Source organism: Hetaerina americana, unplaced genomic scaffold, assembly GCF_022747635.1.
Source record: "Hetaerina americana unplaced genomic scaffold, ioHetAmer1.1.p SCAF_2, whole genome shotgun sequence".
NCBI lineage: Eukaryota > Metazoa > Arthropoda > Insecta > Odonata > Calopterygidae > Hetaerina > Hetaerina americana.
Window position 1 is genome coordinate 18,461,883 of NW_027286763.1, and position 20,039 is coordinate 18,481,921.

At 39.3% G+C, this 20,039-nt stretch overlaps 1 protein-coding gene across 1 annotated transcript in view; it reads right to left on the reverse strand.

Annotated features, from left to right (window-relative positions):
• The window catches only part of LOC139687589 (tyrosine-protein kinase Dnt-like), a 772,241-nt gene extending 754,455 nt beyond the window's left edge, over positions 1-17,786 (reverse strand). The window contains exon 1 of the mRNA XM_071584808.1: positions 17,015-17,786. The gene's annotated coding sequence lies outside the window, so the exon portion shown is untranslated. The remainder of the gene's footprint in view (positions 1-17,014) is intronic.
• Positions 17,787-20,039: the final 2,253 nt, after the last annotated feature.

Consider the following 20,039-nt stretch of genomic DNA (forward strand, 5'->3'; position numbering starts at 1 on the left):
CGATTGACGAGATAAAGACTGCATCGAAGGAGGGGCTGAACAAGATCACAAAAATGATTTGTTGAAGTGCTTCGAGGATTGGTAAAAGGTTGGCACAAGTGTATAATACCTAATGGGGATTACTTTGAAGGGGACAGAATAGATATTCATGAACAAATAAATAACTTTCGAAAAAACACAAAAGTCACGATACTTTTTGAGCAGACCTCCTACACATACATAAACAGCTTTACTATGTAGCACGTTAAAGAATGCTTCATTTTAGTCTAAATTGAGGTTATACATGACATATCTCTGATAATGTGCAATTAATTTTTCTGTACTAGATTGAGCTCATGTGATGTAATTTATATCAGAGTTGATTGATAAGTACCAATACTGTCATTCTGGAACTGTTCCCTCGTCCTGGCGTGTTAGTCAATAAGCCACCGAACAAGTTATTCACGATCGACTCTCCCTCGGCGCCGCTTGTGGGCGCCTGTTGCTTCAGTGAGACCCGCAACCCTCCGAAGCAGCGTAGAGATGTTAGGTGTCTCTGGGGAGCAGCAACTGCAATTGCCGCCACTGCAATTCCCCCAGAAGTTTGAGCCCATCAACCGACACAGATTAGAATGCCATGGGGAGCTCTTCCTGCAGTCCACGGAACGTGCCGGCTGGGGGCCACGATTGACCTCGCGAGCCACAGAAGCAGCCAGACGAGGTAAAGTCGGTAAGAAAACCAATCGGTCACAAGAGAGGTCACGACGAGGATAAAGCGTAAAATACCGCTAAATACTCATGAATATTTTATAGTTCATGTTACGATTTGCGTCTCCTATGAGAATGTTTACTACACTCATGAGAAAACTTCATCTGTATCGGCATGGTGTGGCAGTAAGTAGAGCTGGAGCCACTATCTTGGTACCTAAACATCCCTACACTAAGTACGCATCCTATTTAGGTGGCGTGCAGAATATGGTTCTTCTACTTTGATCACTGCAAGCTATTAAAATGTACACGGCAATAGAATATCAGTTTTTTTACTGGCAAAAAATCGCTAGGCAGTTGAAATGCATAGGCAACTTTGTGAAGTATACGGTGGCGAAATAATGAATGAAGGCAGCGTGAGGCAGTGGTGCATTCAGTTTAAAAATGGTCGCACAAACGCTTAGTTTAAAAACGGTCGGCCTAGTCTTGTGACAGATGAACTGACGGATGGCCAGTTCTTGGACATCATGGACATTTTTCCGTTCACTCTTAAACTAACACCAACACTGACGCACAACACTGTCAGTTATCATTAAGTCAGTGTTTTCTACCAAAGTCAATTGTTGATTCCGCCTCCTATCCGTATTACTTCCTCTCGGATTGCTCGTATTATTTCCCTTCGGTAGTCTTATCCAACTCTATCAGAGTCTTCTTCCGAAGGGAAAACTATTTCGCTCGGTCCGAATCGTCCTCGCAAGTGTATTGATGCAGAGTAAGAGTATTTTGAAGAATTGTGAGCATTTGTATAAGTATGACCAATGAATCTATTTTTAACCAGAAAATGCGCATTAGTTTCATAGTTGGCCCGGCGTTTCGGCAGAATCAGTAAATCTATTCCAATTAATTAATTACCTAAATGAATAAGTTGTACTAAAATGCGACCATTTGTGCAAATTGAAAGAGTACGCTGTTCAATATTTTCTTCATTTGCTATTTCTCCGGATTGTTAGTAGAAAATATATTCACTGAAGAAATGTATCAATATTAATATCTAAGTTAGAAACACGACTTCTACCCTCCATTGGCTCAATTTAAATTCTTTTATTTAAGAATTTCTTGTCATGCCCTTATCTCCTAATAAGATACGAGAGGGCTTTCACACCAATACCTAGATGAAACCATACGAATTATGAGCTGACCGCGACCTCCCATCTTGAAGTGAAAAAGGTGATCCGCCCCCGGGGAAGTAGCCGCCCACCCGCAGCAAGAAAGGGCAAGCTGCGACGTCACGGCCCATTTAGGCTACGCTCTCCCTAACGCCGTCGATGGATCACAAGGGGGTAGGCGGGAGAGAGGGGTCAGGAGAAAACCTCCCACCCCGTTTGCTCCAGACCTCTACCCTCATCAGTGTTCCACAAATATTTTCCACTGGCATAGGATGCATGCATAATGGAATCACCTATCCTTATGGCACATTTCTTCACGAAAGGGGCTCATAAAAGTCCCGAGCGCCGTTAAAAGTGTGACAGATCCTCTGGAAAAAATACCAGATTAATGAATTTTGAATTACCTATCTTCATGAAATACTCCTTAATTATATTTCTCTTAACTAGGCGTACACTTTCTGCTGCCGGTTCCCTATAAAGTACACAGCGATAACCTTTTTTTAATTAATAATTATAGGCTTAGCAAATTTTGAATAAATTCATGATTTTTAGGTTGGGATAAGGCCTCGATGCTGAATCTAAGACCAATGAAGGTGAAAACTCTGGAATAGAGATCATTATACGATCATATATTTCACCTTCCACACCTCCCTTCACTTCCATTACCACCTATTTCCCCCTCGCCCTCCGTCCCAGTGGGCCAAGTTGGGAAAGGGATGCGCCAAGGGGAATGGAATTGGTTGGCGAGAGAGAGAGGGAGGGAGGGAGGGAGGAGGGAAAGAAAGGGTCTCTCCCACGGGAGTGGGTGGGGGCGGCGGGAGGAGTTGGTTCTGGGTGCGCGCCGATTGGATCCCCGCCCGCTGACGAAGAGCACGGCCTCCCGCTGCCATTAACTCGGAGGCAATGGCGCCAGGAACATACCGCACCAAATTGAGGCTAATGGTAACAAAGTACTTCTTAAGCCTTCAAATAGGAAAACGCAGAAAACCTCCCATTTCTCCCAAGTGCCTTTCAAAAGAGGAATCCTTGCCATAACAGTCTTTCACATTGCTCTTCAACCTTTCACGACAAGTCGAGGGCAACGAGTATACTAAAAGTACCCCACAAAAAGCGAAGCTTAATTTTACTAGTTGCATCCATATTCTGAAATAGCTTAGCAGAACATATTTCTTCGGAGTTCAACGTAAGACTTCTGTTAAAACTTTTCCATAGTTAGGGTAAGTGGAGTCTTAAACTGTACTTAATGTTATTCCCTAAATTTTATTTGCTGACCGTCATGACGATTTTTTCCAGAATCATTTTTACCTAAGGTCAATTTTTAATTTTCATTAAAAAAATGCATAAAAGATCTCATCTTTACATATTATCTAATTGTAGGGCTCATGACAATGAATACTTAAGGAATGAAAATATGGTGCCAGTCCTTAATTTTACCGTTGGTGTGTAATGTGCACGTAAGACATATTTAATACGACCGAATTGAAATCTCAAATGAAAAGGAAGCCATTTCGTGACAAGCGATAAAAGATGTAGGCAAAAGAAATTGGATAGACAGATAGAGACAGTTCACGTTTAACTGTATTTTAGTGAATCATGAGTTGAAGATTGAAACAGACATAAAGACGAGACAATTAAGTGGCCAAAAAGATCTAAGAAAAAAGGACTCTACGAAAGTAATTCCATCAAAAAGAAAGCATCTTAAAAATACCAGAGAATGGTTACGTGTTGTAATTAAACTTATTTGGATTTAAAACTTTCTGATGCAGACAAAAAGATTTAAGGATTAGAGATATTTCATCTTAATCAATTCATTCTCTTACAGGTTAATTTGGTAAACAAAAGAATCCCGACTTTTTTAAAACTTTTTAATTCTGTGCCTAAATCGAAAACAATCAAATTATAAAAACTCATGGTACTAATTGTGTTGCCCCTCTAATTGTATGCTTTAATTGTATACTTACCTATTGAAATTGTGTTACGAGAGTGGTGAACGATTTCAGTCATATTCTCTTTTATCTCTTTAGTCAGGCGGCTGAAAGTGAGGTTTAGGAAAATTAACTTTGACTTATTTCTTGAAACCAGCCTAGTCTTTCCAGCGGACACCTCCGCCAAACATCACATAAAGTAAAATCTGAAATAGCTCTTGAAGAATATAATGTTTTAAATGCATAGGAATCTCTCCATTCAAATCTCTAAAATAGCCTCTCGGTGGAAGGTAATCCTTTCAGAAGAGGAGCCTCACCGCTCACTCGCAAAGCGAGAGTTACCGAGGAGAGGATATTCCTTGAACAGGAAGCCATAGGAGGACCAGGAGGAGGGGGGAGGGCCCACAGGAGGGGGGCTGACGCTAGGATGGCAAGGGAGATTTTTTCCCGATAAAAGAGGGATCGACTGTGTATCCAACGGAAATAGGAAGGCATTTTCTGTGAGGAAGAATAAGGGGGAGCAGCTGGATGGATATGTATAAATTACGAGACTCAACTCGCAGAAGGATTCGGGTTAAAGGTGAGATGGGCACGTTTTCTCCCGAGGGAGCTTCCGCTGAGAATAGGCGAAAGGATGAGGGCCTTCGCGAGCTATCGCGGGTATTTGCGGTGGTTTACCCTCGTATCCCACTCCCCACCCCTTCGCCCACTGTCCTCCAATCCACTTATCGCCGCCTACTACGAAAGGGTGCGGAGCAGGGTTTCGCCGATGCCTAATGGCCGTAAAGATGCTCTGTTTGCCTAAAAGCTAAGCTGAATAAGTGGAAAATATTCTCAACAAAATTAATTATGAACATACAAAAATAAGTCAAAAAATAGCAATTTTGTTTATCGGAAGCATTTGGCCATTTCGTTTCATATTCAGATGAGCGTGTGCAGATAAATACTACCTTGATCAAAAAGTTCCCGGAATAACCACCGTGTGGCGCTCCCATCGTTCCGATTTGAGTTCTGTTTTTTTTTGTTAAATTGGTACATCTGTTGTTGATATTCCCTTTAAATCTTAGTGTCATAACTTGACATTTGCAAAAGTTACGTAGCCAAGAGTACATCTATCTCTGTGTGTGTTGGCGATTTTTTACAATTTCAGAAATGGATTTAAATTTGCAACAACGAACTTGTATTAAATTTTGCGTAAAAAACGGATTTAGTGGCGCACGGACGTTGGAAATGTTGGAAAAGTGTTTCGGCAACGATTCTCTAAAAAAAACGGTCGTTTACCAGTGGCACGAGCGGTTCAGAAGTGGTCGTGAGTCAATCGAAGATGATGAACGCAGTGGCAGACCATCGACATCGAAAGTCGGTGAAAAAATTGATAAAGTAAAAGAAATGTTGGTCAATAACCGCAAATTAACCATCAGAGAAATAGCGGAGGACTTGAACATTGCCTATGGATCCGCCCAAGACATTGTGGTTAATGATTTGGGTTTCCGTCGTGTAGCAGCAAAGTTGGTGCCAAAAGACCTCAATTTCATGCAAAAAAGAGACCGTGTTGACGTCGCAAAAGACATGATTTGCGAGGCTGAATCCGATCCCACATTCATCAAAAGGATCATTACTGGAGACGAGACGTGGGTTTATGAGTACGACACGCAATCCAGACATCAGGCAAGTGAATGGCGTTCACCAAATGAGCCGAGACTAAAAAAACCACGTCGTTTTCAGTCAAAAAAGAAGGCAATGCTGACGGTTTTCATGGATTACAACGGTGTAGTGCATCATGAATTTTTGCCAGAAGGCCAGACAGTAAACAAAGAGTATTATTTGGGCGTTATGAGACGTTTGCGTGAAGCAATTCGCCGAAAGAGACCAGAAATGTGGGCAGAAAACTCGTGGATTTTGCACCATGATAACGCACCGTCGCACAGTGCTATCATTATTCATAATTTTTTGACGAAAAATGCAACAAATACCATCCAACAGCCACCGAATTCACCTGATTTGGCTCCCTGTGACTTCTTTCTGTTCAATCGAGTTAAAAAACCATTACGGGGAACGCGTTTTAGCAGCCGAGAGGAAGTAATGGAAAAATCACAGGAAGCACTGATGGACATACCGAAAACCGAATATAAAAAATGTTTCGAGGATTGGATCAAGCGCTGGCATAAGTGTGTTGCAGTCGATGGGGATTACTTTGAAGGGGACAATATAGATTTAGATGAATAAACTTGTATTTTTAATTTTCTGAATAAATTCCGGGAAAATTTTGATCAAGGTAGTATATTCATATATATGTAAAAACACTGATATAGATTTTTAAAACATAAAAATACAAAGAAAGGATACTCACATACATAGTTTTGACGTCATCATATCAGTCAAGGAAATATTTTTGCGCTTGTGATCTGCTCGATTACGCCTTCCCCACTTCTCCCGTGTTCGTCCTTTACAAGTACGAATATATGTGTTCCTATCCCTTTTCCTTATATCTATTTCCATGTGAATGAATAGATATATATATATATATATATATATATATACACACACGAGGGTCATCCGGAAAGTAGTACCCGTTCGTGAAATAAAGACACAAAAGTAAATATTAACAAACATAAAAAATTTTATTTGAAAGAGGATACTTTAAACTACTTCTCAACATAATCTCCAAGCAAATTAAGGCATTTGTCATAACGTGTGACAAGTTTCTGTATTCCTGCTGCATAGTCCTTCGCCGCCAGCTCATTGAGATACGCGAGGGACCCATCTTGCACAAATTTTTGCATAATGCAGATGGTGTTTAACAATTTCATGAACAATTGTTCGAGAAACATTGGGAAAATGCTCACAGATGTCATCAATTGTGACGCGCCGATCGTTCCTCACGAATTCGTCAACTGAGCTCACCAGTTGGTCTGTAATGACAGACGGTCTCCCCGAACGCTCATCGTTGTGTGTGTTCCCCCTCCCCATGTTGAAGTTGCGACACCACCGCCGAACAGACGACTCGTCCATTACATTGTCTCCATACACCTCCTTTAACTGGCGATGAATATCACGTGGGCGAACGTTTCTTGCATTGAGGAATTTAATCACTGCCCTCACTTCACAACTGGCGGCGTTCTCAATTTTTTTAAACATTGTAAACAATCACAGAAACAACACAGGCAATGCTAGCGTCACGCAACTTGGCTCAGAGAAGGCAGACAAGCCACTGAAGCTATCTGACCTCGTCCAGCGGCTACTCGCGTCGTCAACACTTCATGCGGCACGAACGGGTACTACTTTCCGGATGACCCTCGTGTATATATATATATATAACCTATCTTTCAATAAATCCCGGGACTAATTAAGAAACAAAATTTGTTTCGCAAAATTCGTTTTTATTCATCAACGTAATCACCTTCGAGAGCTATGCAATCATTAAATAAAAAATACATAAGTAGCCTAATAAACTAACAATGCCATAATATACTCTATATTTAAGCCGTAGAATCTCCAAGGGCTGCCGTTTTAAGTTAGGTAGCATTTCTTCTTGCTTTATGTTTTTCATAGCCTTTTTTTATATATTAGGCAACATTTCTTGTAGAAATAAATACGCAGATTCCAAGCAGCTCTCTTTCAACGCTATAAGTTCGAAAAAGAACTATTTCTATATAAACGAAATATTAAACAACACATCTTATCTTATTTAAAAAAGTTAAATGCTTTATGAAATATCTACCAAAAGCCTAATAATGGCCTACACATGGCAACAGGTGTAAACAAAAATGTGGAGAAACGAAGACCCTAAGAGAAGGGTAATGTACGCAGGCGAGACTCGAACTCTTAACCCCATGATTAAGGCGGGCGAGGTCATTACCCCGTCGACATCGACGGAGGCACTTGACCTTGCTCCATTCCCGAATCGATGTGTGCCAAGACGGGTCTCAAACGAATACTCGAATTGAGGTCTAACCAAGATGAAATTATGTGCTTGCTTCTGTAAAGGTTCTACACACCTAAACAAGATGCAAAAGGTGACACCTCGACCTTTTGCATTAGCAGAATTGTTCGACTAAGAATCTAATATTGATTTTGTGTTTTTCTCATGCAAGAAGTATAATACTGGAAATTTAATAATGAAGTGATCGAGAAATTAAGTGAATAGATGAGAAGGTAACTAAATCAGTAGTTGAATCGAATAAATGATAGCTGCTGTCAATGACATTTTATAGTAATTATAACTTTAACATGGTGATTGGTTGAATTTGAAAGTCTGCGAGAGGTAGTTGGTCGTGGTGCTATTTAACCATTAAAACATTTTCCTTGAAGGTTGTGCCCATTTCAATCAGCATTAAATTAGTGGAACAGAAGATAAATGTGAGTATCCACGACTACTAAATCCGCCCTAAAGGATATCATGCAAGCAAGAAACATTAAAATATCTGATATCTCGGTGTCACTAATTTTTGCGGGAGAGTGCTAGCCATGTTATAATTAAATATCGTAGCTATAACATGGTTAATTCGAAAATGTAACAAACCCTACTCTACCTCTTAAATTATTATTTTTGATAGAAATATTAATTTTTTTAGTCTCCCCACCGCCTCCTTTCCCAAAACTTTTATCCTTCCCCTGTACTACCCCCTCTCCACCCTCATACCGTCCCAAACCCCTCTACGTCTTTCAATGGGAGGGTTAACCCGGGCGGACGCTTATTCTAATGGATGAGTGGGGAAGGTCTGAGTGTAAAAGGATGAAAGAGTGGGTTAAGGAAGCCCTCCCTTTTAAAGGGATATATTTATGAAAAGATAGTTTCCTCAAACGCGCGGGAGCATCCAAGGTTTTTGCGGGATTTTGTGAAATCGGTCTCGGTTGCGGAGAGAAGGGAGTGAAGAGTGCCTTCTCCCTTGTTTTTTACTCAAACGTTACATATTTTATTGACTCGGATGGGAGTGAAGGGGAGGGGAGGCGCCGGGGAGGGGGAGGCGGGAGGGAGGGAGGGAGGGAGAGAGAGAGAGCTAGGAACGCGAGAAGAACGCGAAGATTGGAAAAATATACCAGCGGAGAGCATTTCGCCTTGGCCTCGGGGAGAAAAGGGAGCAGGCAGCATCCTTTTGCCCAGTGCTCGCTCCTTCCTTGAGTTTCATATCCGAGGGATTGAGCGAATGAATCGAAATGCCTCGCGATAAAAAGTAATTTTCGTCGGTAAAGCATGGGAAGAGAATTCATTTTGTTTCCATATGAGGAATATGCGCATATTTTCGTCTAATTTGGCTGCATCAGTATTTCTCAAGCGAATGTGAAACCTTTAACGTCGAGTAACGGCGCAGGTCAAATGGGAGAGCAATGCGATTACCCATAAGCGTTTTTAAAAGTAGCACCATATGATTCCTCTCGTACGGTTTTTCACCCTGTAAATGCTAAATGTTGAATAGTGAGGCAAATGAGGAATAGGGGGTAGTTTAGTGATCAAGTTTTTTTTATAAATGTCGTTTGGTTTGAAGCAGGCAATTAAATAGGGATGGGGAAAACTTATAAAGGTGGCGAAGGTGAATGTGCGAGTACAGAGATGACCAAAAGTGTGAAATAATGCATGAAAGAGTTAAAAAAATATGGACAACAAGAGAAAGGGAGAAATATACAATTATCAAGACCCATTTTGGATAACAAATAAGCAGTAAGCATTGTCAATGGAAAATTTCACAAACTACAATCATTACAGACTAAGGTTAAAACAATTGACACAGCGAGAAAAAATGTGTGCATAGTTCAGTGGTAATTTATACATAAACAAGAACTAACGATACGTATATGGAAGAAGAGAAAAATAGCAACATCAATTGCCCTCATTTTTCATAACAGTAAAAAAACTTGAGAAAGGAAAAAATGAGATAATGAATGAAATATTACATATTCATCTAGTGCAAAGTCATTGACTTTAATACTATTTGCCGATGCTAGTTGTTATCATTTCGTCTATTATAAAAATGGACAGTGTTAGCCACATACCTTTTGTAATATTAGCTGTTTCTTGAAGCAATGACGTACTAAAAATACAATAAGGAACGAAATTATTCGCACTCTTTAAAAATAAATTGTGCCCGAAAAATAAATTAACGTCAAATTGGCTTACGTACTAGCTGATCAATATTGTTGGCTATAGAAAATTAGTTAAATTGAAATTCACACAATATATAATTAGAGATTGAAAAAACACGATATGGGATTAGCTCTATGTTGTTGGATCTTTAATAATCAACACAAAAGGAATCTATCAACCGAAAATTTTAACACCCAATTTCATTAGACGACGAGATTAAAATGGAAAAATCACGTAAATGAGATATGAGAAGAAGATTGTTGAAATGTGCGAGATGAGCAAGAAACATTTAAGTCCTTCGTGGTACATGAATGCTATAAAGTATAGTTTAATTTCAGAGCAAAGAAATAATATTCTTGTAAACCGTTGCATTAATAATGAGTAGGAATTCAAAGAATCAATTTCAGATTTCTATACGGCGCTGAGCTAAAACTCTAAAAACCTTTACACCTTAATTGAATGTTGTCTTAACATCTTACCCCAAAATGGAGTTAAAAGACAAAAAGAAGATTGGATATTGAAACGGTTGTAACAATCATGATGAAGCAATCTACGAACTTTCATCGAATAAAAGGAAAATATTTACATTATAGGGAAATATATAAAAAATAATAAAAATATATATCTGTAAACATTTTCTCGAGAAAGGTCTCAAAGCGAGCGACCATGCAGCCTCGTGTGCCAGGAGTCGTTTTCCTTAAAATATTTCTTTCGGATTTATACGCACATACTGAATTTGCCTCAAAGAAGGGGTTGCAATCCTGGAGAAATATATGCCATTCGCAACGATTTTAGATGTTCCTTCTTAGAATTTTCATTAATATTAAAAAACATTTAGGCACTAAGCTAAAGAGTATAAGGCAGTACTCACGGGGCCGAACGAATTTCTTTGGTTGCTGCAGAATATTATAACGGCGTTCAAATGTTAAAGACAATTTAACTAGGTAACAATTATCCGTAATTAATCAAAACATTAATCCATATCTCATCACATTGCCCTTAGAAAATGTCTACACCAGCACTTATTTTCATTGGTAAGCGGCTGTTTGCCGCCAACGTTCCATGAAGGCCCTGGCCATTTTCTATCAGAATAACTTCGATGGATTTCCTAATGTCCACAGTTAACCTTCACTCCGCAATCTACCCTTGTGAGGGCACACATTTCTGGGTTCAAACTTGACGCTCTCATCCTTGAAAAAGCCATCAAACCTCCAATGTTAAACATATTTTTCATTTTAAAAAATGTTCCACTTACTAAATTATTCCCACCTTTATTGGAACATATAGAATGCACATAAAAATAAAATGAGAGATCTAAACATACAAACTTAAAAGAAAATATTGATAACAAAATAATAATAAATGGTGACATAGAAGTTTCTAATTACTTAACTGGGAGATAAGGCTTGGGTGGTAAAGGAGTTTGAGGATACAGAAAAGGATCAATTCTTTCAGAAAGTAAATATATGAATTAACCGAGGCAGAAGAGAGGCGAGCGTTTTATTTTTAAATTCGTTTTAATCCTATGATAAGGAAGAATACAGATGGAGAGTGAAGGCAGAATGACGTCTGTGGATACATAATGAAGATGGAGGGACAATGTAAATTTATTTTCACTTCGAAAAAGTTAACAAAATGTCTATGCCACATTCATTTGTAGGTGCATCAATTTATTCGGCTTACATAATTTTTTGGTACAGTTCACATTGCTCATAATATTGCCAAATTTCAGTTTCCATGTGCATCACCAAGTATACGAATAGTTTCCGCTGCTCTCTCTCTCTCTCTCTCTCTCAGTGACAACGAAATAGCTTCTATCTGAGTATTTAATGTTCAACGCCAACAAGTTGTGATGAATAAGAATATTTCGTGTTTTCCAGAAATGAGCTGTGACTGGTGTAAGAAATAATGATCGACATAGGTTCACCTAGTAGCTTCGTGAAACGAGATGACATAAAAATTATCAAAGTTTGAATTCACGTGACCAACACGCTACAATTCCTCTGCGTGATCACGCAAAAGGTTCTCCAACGAGGGCATGCGCTCCACATTCCCTCAGCATAAACTACTAAGCCAAGCTTTTATACGTCGTACCCAAAATAAACAACACCACAATAATTCATCTCTCATTTTTCAATTTACGACTGGTAGTTCGGTGATCGTCACTTGGAAGACTTAAACTATAAAATGAATGGTTAAATTCATACTAAAACTCAAAAGCAGTATACATGCGTATACAACTATAGGCCCCTGCTATTAAGAACCACATAAGCAACAACGAATGCATGATTAAATATTGAAATAATAACTTAAGATACTCGTAGCCATCTCTAATTTACATACCTACTTGTTTGCTGGTTGTATTTCAGGTTCCTCTAAGTTATTAAGTCGGCTGAGATTCCGTTTCATAGACTTCTAGCTCCCTTATTGCTTTTTACGAATAGGACTAGTAATATTGTCATAATTTATTGGGGCATCAGAAGCAATTTCATTCAAATTAAGTACTTGAAAAAATGATTTACGGACTCTCTCTATCATTATAAATTTACCAACACGATACTCGTCGGCACAACTTTTAAGGAAAGCCTAATAAAATAAGTTAACAAAACGTCCCTTTGTCATGTTTTACTGATATTTATCAATACAACTTGACTAAAAATGTACTTAGAGGTTGTACCTACAAGTATTACCAAAAGAATAAGATTCTGCTTCAATAATTTTCTAGAGAAAACCACAATGATATGAATTTCATCGATAAAATAAGCCACTCATCAGCGAGCCATTGGCTAAATCAAATCATTGGTACACACTCGTAAGAATGATTCATTCTTTTATTTTGTTGAAAATAACTACGTCGGGGTAATAGCTGTCGGAAAACGCACCGTATTAACCGTTCAATAAACGTCATTTAAGCGTATCAAATTTTCTCGTATGGAGACAAAAAAATCGTAATGAAATATCAAGAGAATCCAGAAGAAAATAGAGAGTTGATATCAAGTTGTACGTACATTTCCACTAATTATATATTCGGAAGTAGTTTCAGGTTAGCATTCTAGAAAACAAATAAAATGAATTTTCTTTAACAGATGTTAAAAGGAATAAATTTGTGACAGGATATTTGGAGTTGTTAATGCTATGAATAACATGTTTTCTAATCTTCTAAAATAAAATACGTATTAGATAAAAATGAAATGGTGTTAAAAAAATATGATTAGTGTAGATATATCTTCATAGTATGTTTTAAATACGCAATTCAAATCATTTCCTTGGAAATCACATCTTTTTCCATAAATTACACGAGTTAAGGAATGTCTCAGCGGTCGAACATCTACATTATGCGTCAAATAACTTTCGAATTGCTGAAATTTTTGTTTTAAAATATTGAAAGTAGATAAAAATCTTCTTGTTATCAATCTATATTAATGCAAATAAATATTTTGAAGAGATCACAACGGTCAATGTTTCAATCATGCAAACATTTTCTGCCATTTATTTTGGATGGGAGAGAACAATGACTCATAATCAATATGAACACTACGGGGGCACGACAGACTTTCAATTGATCATTTAACTACGGGGTTTATCGCAAATCATTTTTTGTATCGTACGAATTACCCCTACGTTTTCAGTATTCAGAGGAACTTGGGCTTGGGAAATCCTCAGCATTAGCCACAATGAACCAACATCTGAGTATAAACCCCTCGAGCCATATGCATACTTTACTGGAACAACCAAAGTTGGAACAGAAATAAAGCGATGCAAGCGGATGGCCCAGATAATGAAATAAGTCATTGAAAAGAATAGAAGGGGAATGAAGTGGTTTGAAATATGTCGTAACAAGAGCGACTACCCTAAATACTTACGTTAAAAGAGTTATTTTCAGCGGCTCCTCTAAAATGGAATTTATTAATGCTTTATTTCGCCCTTATTTTGGCTACGATCAGGTAGATAGAAATATAATACCTTTTAAAAGTGCAGTCTACGTGTACCATCCATTTGCCTTTTTATTACTTTGACTCAATATCTCAATACCATTCACCTAGTCCATCGCAATCAGACAAGGAATCTGCAATAATGCTAAATTTTAAATTATTTAATCTGATTTTGTTATTAATAATTCCGTGGTTTCCAACTAAGTTTTATCATGATATTTTGACATTTCTTCAATTATTCGTTCCAGTAATATTTTCCGTCATGTTCCTGCGCAATGAATTCCTCAACATTGTCCCTAAACTAGACCTACTTGGTGAAGACCAGAATCACCTGATTCGCATAGCAAGAATTTCATGCTGACAGCTTTTCTGATCTCTAAATTTCTCCACTTTGATATTAGGTGTTCATCTTCAGGTTTCAACTACGTTGTTTCCCCGGACTCCGGGCTCTCCGCCCGAGATTGCCCAAAAAAAACCAATCGACGCTCATCAGGCGGTGCAGGGTCAAAAATGGCAACCACTGGACGTGCGAAACGACCCCCCGATTTGCAGCGGAGGCAAACACGAACATTTTAACCAGAGGGAATCCTAACTCGTGACTCGAGAGTACGTTTCGTTGTAATCACCAGCGAGGACTGAATGATGCATTCAGCGGGCACCACGAGCGCAGTCCGTATTGTCGTTCGGCTTAAAGCAGAATTCAATAGTTGGAAAACTTGAGTTCCTTTGGCTCTTAAAGGGATCGGACTTCGAAAACTGAACAAGGATGGAATCTGAAAAGGCGACACGGATAGATACCCTACAAGAAATATGCTGAATAAACAAACTAATGCAAACATGTTTTTACTTTTCAAGTTCCTTATTATGTCAACAAAGTTCTTGGACATGATGGTTTTCAAGACTATGGATGAAAATCAAGCAGCAATAAAACTTAAATTAATCTACAATAATTGGATTGAGCAGTGGCAAACATTAACGAATTATGTAGTTGTCCTCTTGCAGTAACTGTATTAATATTTGGCATTTCTCACTACATGCGCCTGTAAAATCTGCGATCGACAAATCATCACTGCTCCTATCCGCTATTTAATGAATTTTCATAACTAAAGTATACACATTAAATGTAACTGCTCAACCGTCGTGGAATTTTGAGTACGATATCAAGAGAACGATGTTAGTGGGAACTGGGTTCCTAGGAAAGGTACGCGCTCTTAAATATTTTGGCTTTTATTACAAATATTTTTTTTCAATTTTAGAAATGAATGGTCATAATCCATGTGGTTACAAAACCATATTGTTTGATAATTATTATTTAAATAAGGATGCATTAACTATCGTGGAATCCTGCGCATCTCAGAGAGGAGAAGAACATTTTTTTAAAATTTGAATGGTTGAGAATATATTTCAAATCCAGATCCTTTGATCACACAACATGCAGCATGCGTTTGAAAATTAACTATCGCCCTGCGACTGACTGAACGCTTATCGTCCTGTTCCCGCACAAACGCATCGGTAATTTATGCTAGCAAATCCTCTCTTGCTTAAAGCTTCCATGATAACGAATGCTTTTGGAGACATCCGTTTTTTACAATCGTTGAGACACACCTGAGCTTCTGATTCCGCAGTTCACGAGACGAAAAGCATTTACCACTTCTTGGCATGACTGAGGCAGTTTGAAATTACTGATAGGCATAGTACCAGGGAAATGTCAGTGAAAATCTAAATATATCTGTATTGAGTATTTACTAACTTCAATAACGCATAATTAACTAATCAGTCTAGTAGTTATATGTTCAATTCAGGCCCATGGCATAATTCATTATTAAGTAAATCAGCATTGGTTTAACATCATCTTTGGGAGCTCAATAAACTCTTCATGCTTTTACTCATGTCACGGTTAAAATGCTAAATGTATACGATTTTCATCCAGAAAGAATATATTTGCGACGATAAATGGACTGTTATTGAGTAAATGCCCCGGAGTGACGCATGGACTCCGACTAATGCTGCAGTAATCATTCTATTCTTCATAAAGAAAATTGACCTAAGGCATTATAAAATGAGTATTCGAGTATACGACAAAAATTAAAATATGAAAGTTTCATTGTATTATTAATAAACAAGATTTGATTACAATGTGAACCTGACAGAGATAACAAAGAAGGCGTTCGGTGGGGAATTCATGGTTTTCGAGAAGGATAAAATTTTGTTAAAAACTCTTCTGGCAAAGTTTCACACCCTCGTTCCTAACTCATGGGCTATGACGGGTGCCATTCATTCTAGGGGAAGGTACGTATTTTGAAATTCAAAGGGACTGAGAATATACGAGTAAAGCTATAAAGCCAGAAGTTCAAATTAAATTCAGTGTACCGACGAAATTCGAGTAGGTATCTCGATTAATATCTTTGAAATACAAGTCAGGATAGAAGCCGATACTTATCCGATAGAAATGGCTCCAATAATAAGTACATTTAGCAGCCTTCAACACGCATCTAATGAGTGTAATACATTTTTATGATTTTTGCATACGTTAAAATAATTGAAATTGTTGGATTCACAAATTGAAATAATTGTATGTACAATTAAAAATACACGTATTATGACTGTGGCCTCATCGCGAACTTCCCATCGAAAACTTTGAGATACGATTTCATTAGCGAAAGGAATGTAACAAGGCAATAAAATATTAAAATTTGGCGCTTTTAGAAATATCTTAACAATAATACAACCTCCAAGAAACTTCTAGAGATGACGCGTTGGTAACTTTAAAAGAAGTCATCCTCGAAATGTACATTACAAAGGAATAGTTTCAGACTGTAAAAATCATTCTCTTTGGCCGGGATTCGAACCCGAATTACTCGGCCGGACATCGAAATAATAAAATGGTTAAAATATTACAATGCAACAATTCCATAGTCTAAGAGTCATTTGTCTTGACGAGGATTCAAACCCGGATCCTTCGATGTCTGGCCGAGGGATCCGGGTTTGAATCCCGGCCAAGGAGGATGATTTTTACACTAAAATCGTTGCAGTGTAATGTTACAACCATTTTATTCAACTGGTTTCATATGCTTCATTAACAATACATTTATATATAATAGTAAGAGCAGCATTCTAGCTCATTATCAAACGTCCGACTACACCGCAAGCCCTTTTTCAACTCTCAAAGTAAGTTAATGCATTTTCCCGAGAAATAATATCCTACTTCAATCAGGGACTCACCTGTCTCTCTTTCCCTCCTCGGATGTCGTCGAAAGAGGCCCTCCTTCCGACAAGAGGACGGTCACACTGGCCACCCAGAGTAGTATACTCTTCTCTTTTTTACTTCTGCTCGCCTTGAAAGGTTAAAGTAAACCGGGTCTCCGTCGCCTCTTTTGACCAGGAGGCGCACTACAGGCCACCACGGCTTATGTCACCCGCTCGACACCACCGGGAAGGGGATTCAATGGGAGACAAGAGAATGGGGCAACACCGGCACACGCCACACGTGGAAAGTTTACTCGTATTTCCTAATCACGACTCATCCGCGCGTGAGTTTAATTCCAAGCTCCAACAGGCTTCCATTCTCCCGGAGATGGGGGTTGGGAGCTTATCCGGCAAATTTCACACCCTAGGTGGTGGCCCTCTCCTTTCATCTGGGTGTGCAAATCTGCCTCAACTGCCACTTCCCTCATCTCCCTTTTGCCTTGGCGCCTTGGAGAATAGAGGGGCAGGCCGCCGAGCAGAGAGGCCGAAGGTGTACACCCACTTCGCTTCCGGCGAGAAAGGATCGTATGCCCCAGGCATCAGTCCCGTTTTCCACACAACCTAAGCGGAAGTTAAGGGCAAACTACGGGGGATTCGAATTATTGGGCCCCGAAAGCGCCCACAAAAGCCGGGAGGAGGCAAATTATTTCCTGAAAGTCCACTCACTGAACACTCGCCCGTTGAAGTAAGGCGAATGGAGGAATCCGAAAACAGTGTTTCTCTCGAACCACGCGCTCGGCCTTCTTCAAACCACTTCGCCTCTGCAGATACAAGGAAGTCTCAGAAGTCACCAAGATGTTGTGATGCGAGCACAGCGTACGGACACCGTTCGTGGATCCTCGACAGGGTACCGGAGGAGGAAACACCTTCACTGGGGCTCCAGCTGAGTTCCGCGGGGAATGGAGTGGACCTCATTACCACGCCACGCCGAGGCGAGCTTTCTTCCCGGACCACAGAATATACGACAGCGGAACGAGACTTCCAAGTAGGCGCGGGGTATAATCATTCATAATTTCGCCGTCCACGAAAATTATGACGTCCCGCACTATGTCTTGTCTTGCCGCCTATGTCTTGTAATCCCTCAAATATAACCTAAAAAATGCTTACGTACACCAAAAAATCACACGAATCCTCTGGAAATTTAGTGAAGGAGAAAAAAGTTCAGTTGGAAAAGAGTGAGGAAGGATTGGCAAAGTCTACGTGCCTAAGTCAAACTTCCCCGGGAGTGGGGCGAGAGGTTGCCGGGTGGTTCGGCAACCGCTGCGGGGCGCTTTCGACCGGGGCGACGCAAGCCAGGCACGCGGCGAATGGGGACCAGGCGAGAGGGCTAGAAAGGACGACCACACGCTTCGAAGGCAGCGCCTCGACTGCGGCGACCCCATCCGACGGCCGGAGGGCGAGTGCGCGTGGAAAGGAGGGGGGAACGACGGGCGCGAAAGGGGAGGGCAAAGTTCGGAGGGGCGGGAGAGGAAAGGGGAGGGGGGCGAGCAGCCGCAGTGTTATTTCCTCCACCCCTACTCCACACCTCTCACCCAAACCCTCCCTACTCGATTTCGCTCCTTTTTTTATCCCAAAACTCCGAGCGAAGGAAACCCTTTATAGAAATCACGTCTGTCCTCCTCCCCTGTGCCAGAATGCCTCGGTGAAATAAATATTCCAGTGAATAGTCGCATAGGCTAGGAACACATCATTTTCATCATTTTATGCAGATAACTGTTGTTTTAGCATTAGCGATGTTATAGGCATACCACTTTATCGTAAATTATTGGTAAACGAAAAAAAGTATGTTCATGTCAAGATCAGAAGAAAGGCATTCAATAGAAGAATTGGGGACCAATCCAGAGGTGAGGTTCACCAAAGTCAAAATAATATGAATAAGATCAAAGCGACAAAGTTAAGATGGAAAAAGATGATGATTCTAGCAGAGAAGGGTTTACGATATTCTCCAGTTGGAAATGCGAAACAAAGAAGGACAATTAATCCAAAACCAGTAAAATAGTTTGCAGAAGCATAACCTTTTTTTATGACCTGGAAAAATTATGTTTTAACGATAAAACTTGAGTGTCACAAGAAAACTACTTTGGTATTACATAATACTCGCTCGTGATTTTAACTTGACATGTTGTCAGGTTATTCCTCATTATCTCAGTGCCGCTAAAAGTGTCCGCTACTTCAGTTTTCTAGGCACGATTAAGTGACATCTGATATCCATAACACCAATTCCTAGAGTAATTTGCCTGTCAACTAAGCCGAATTCAATTTCAAAACCGAAAATTTGTTTAGTTTACCTGAAGTCTGTTTGTTAAATTAATAAAGTAACTATTAAATCTAAGTCATGAGCCCGAGTATGAGAACAATAGTACTTAGTTGGTGTGTATGTGTTTTTTATTAATTTTAAGCGAGTGTTCGGAAGTTACTTATTGAAAAACCATTCCCAGGAAGACAAAATATCAACGCATTTATTCATGTCATATATTTGAATCGTGTTTTACAATGCATTTGTTTGAGCGCTTGTTCCCGAAGGAAAGACTAGAATTGCAGTGATTAACCACACCTCTGCGGTGGGCAATTCCACCTTTAGCGCTTTGCCTCTTCTCCAAAAAAATTTGCTGATGACAAGAAGTCAAATTTGGAGAGACACTCTACATCGAAGCACCTGCCATTTAGGGCTTAATATTCTGTCGGTGATTAAAGAAAGAAAACAGTTGAGGAATGTCAGAGGAGTCAAGAAAAATCTGGTTCTGTATTTGATTACTTGATTCAATCTTCCAAAAATGGTAAAATTACGAGTTAATTATTTTATAAAGAGTGCCAGGAGAGGATTACCATATATAGATGGCGAATATATGATAAGTTGTTTTATGCATGCATTCGAAGAGGTTTTTCGAGATTGTTATAAAAAAGCAGTTATTCTAAAAAAATTAAAGAGGTACCGTTGTCTGCTAAAACTGAAAGATAAAACAGTCAAAATGTTTTCGAATATAGCTAACCATCAAGTCAA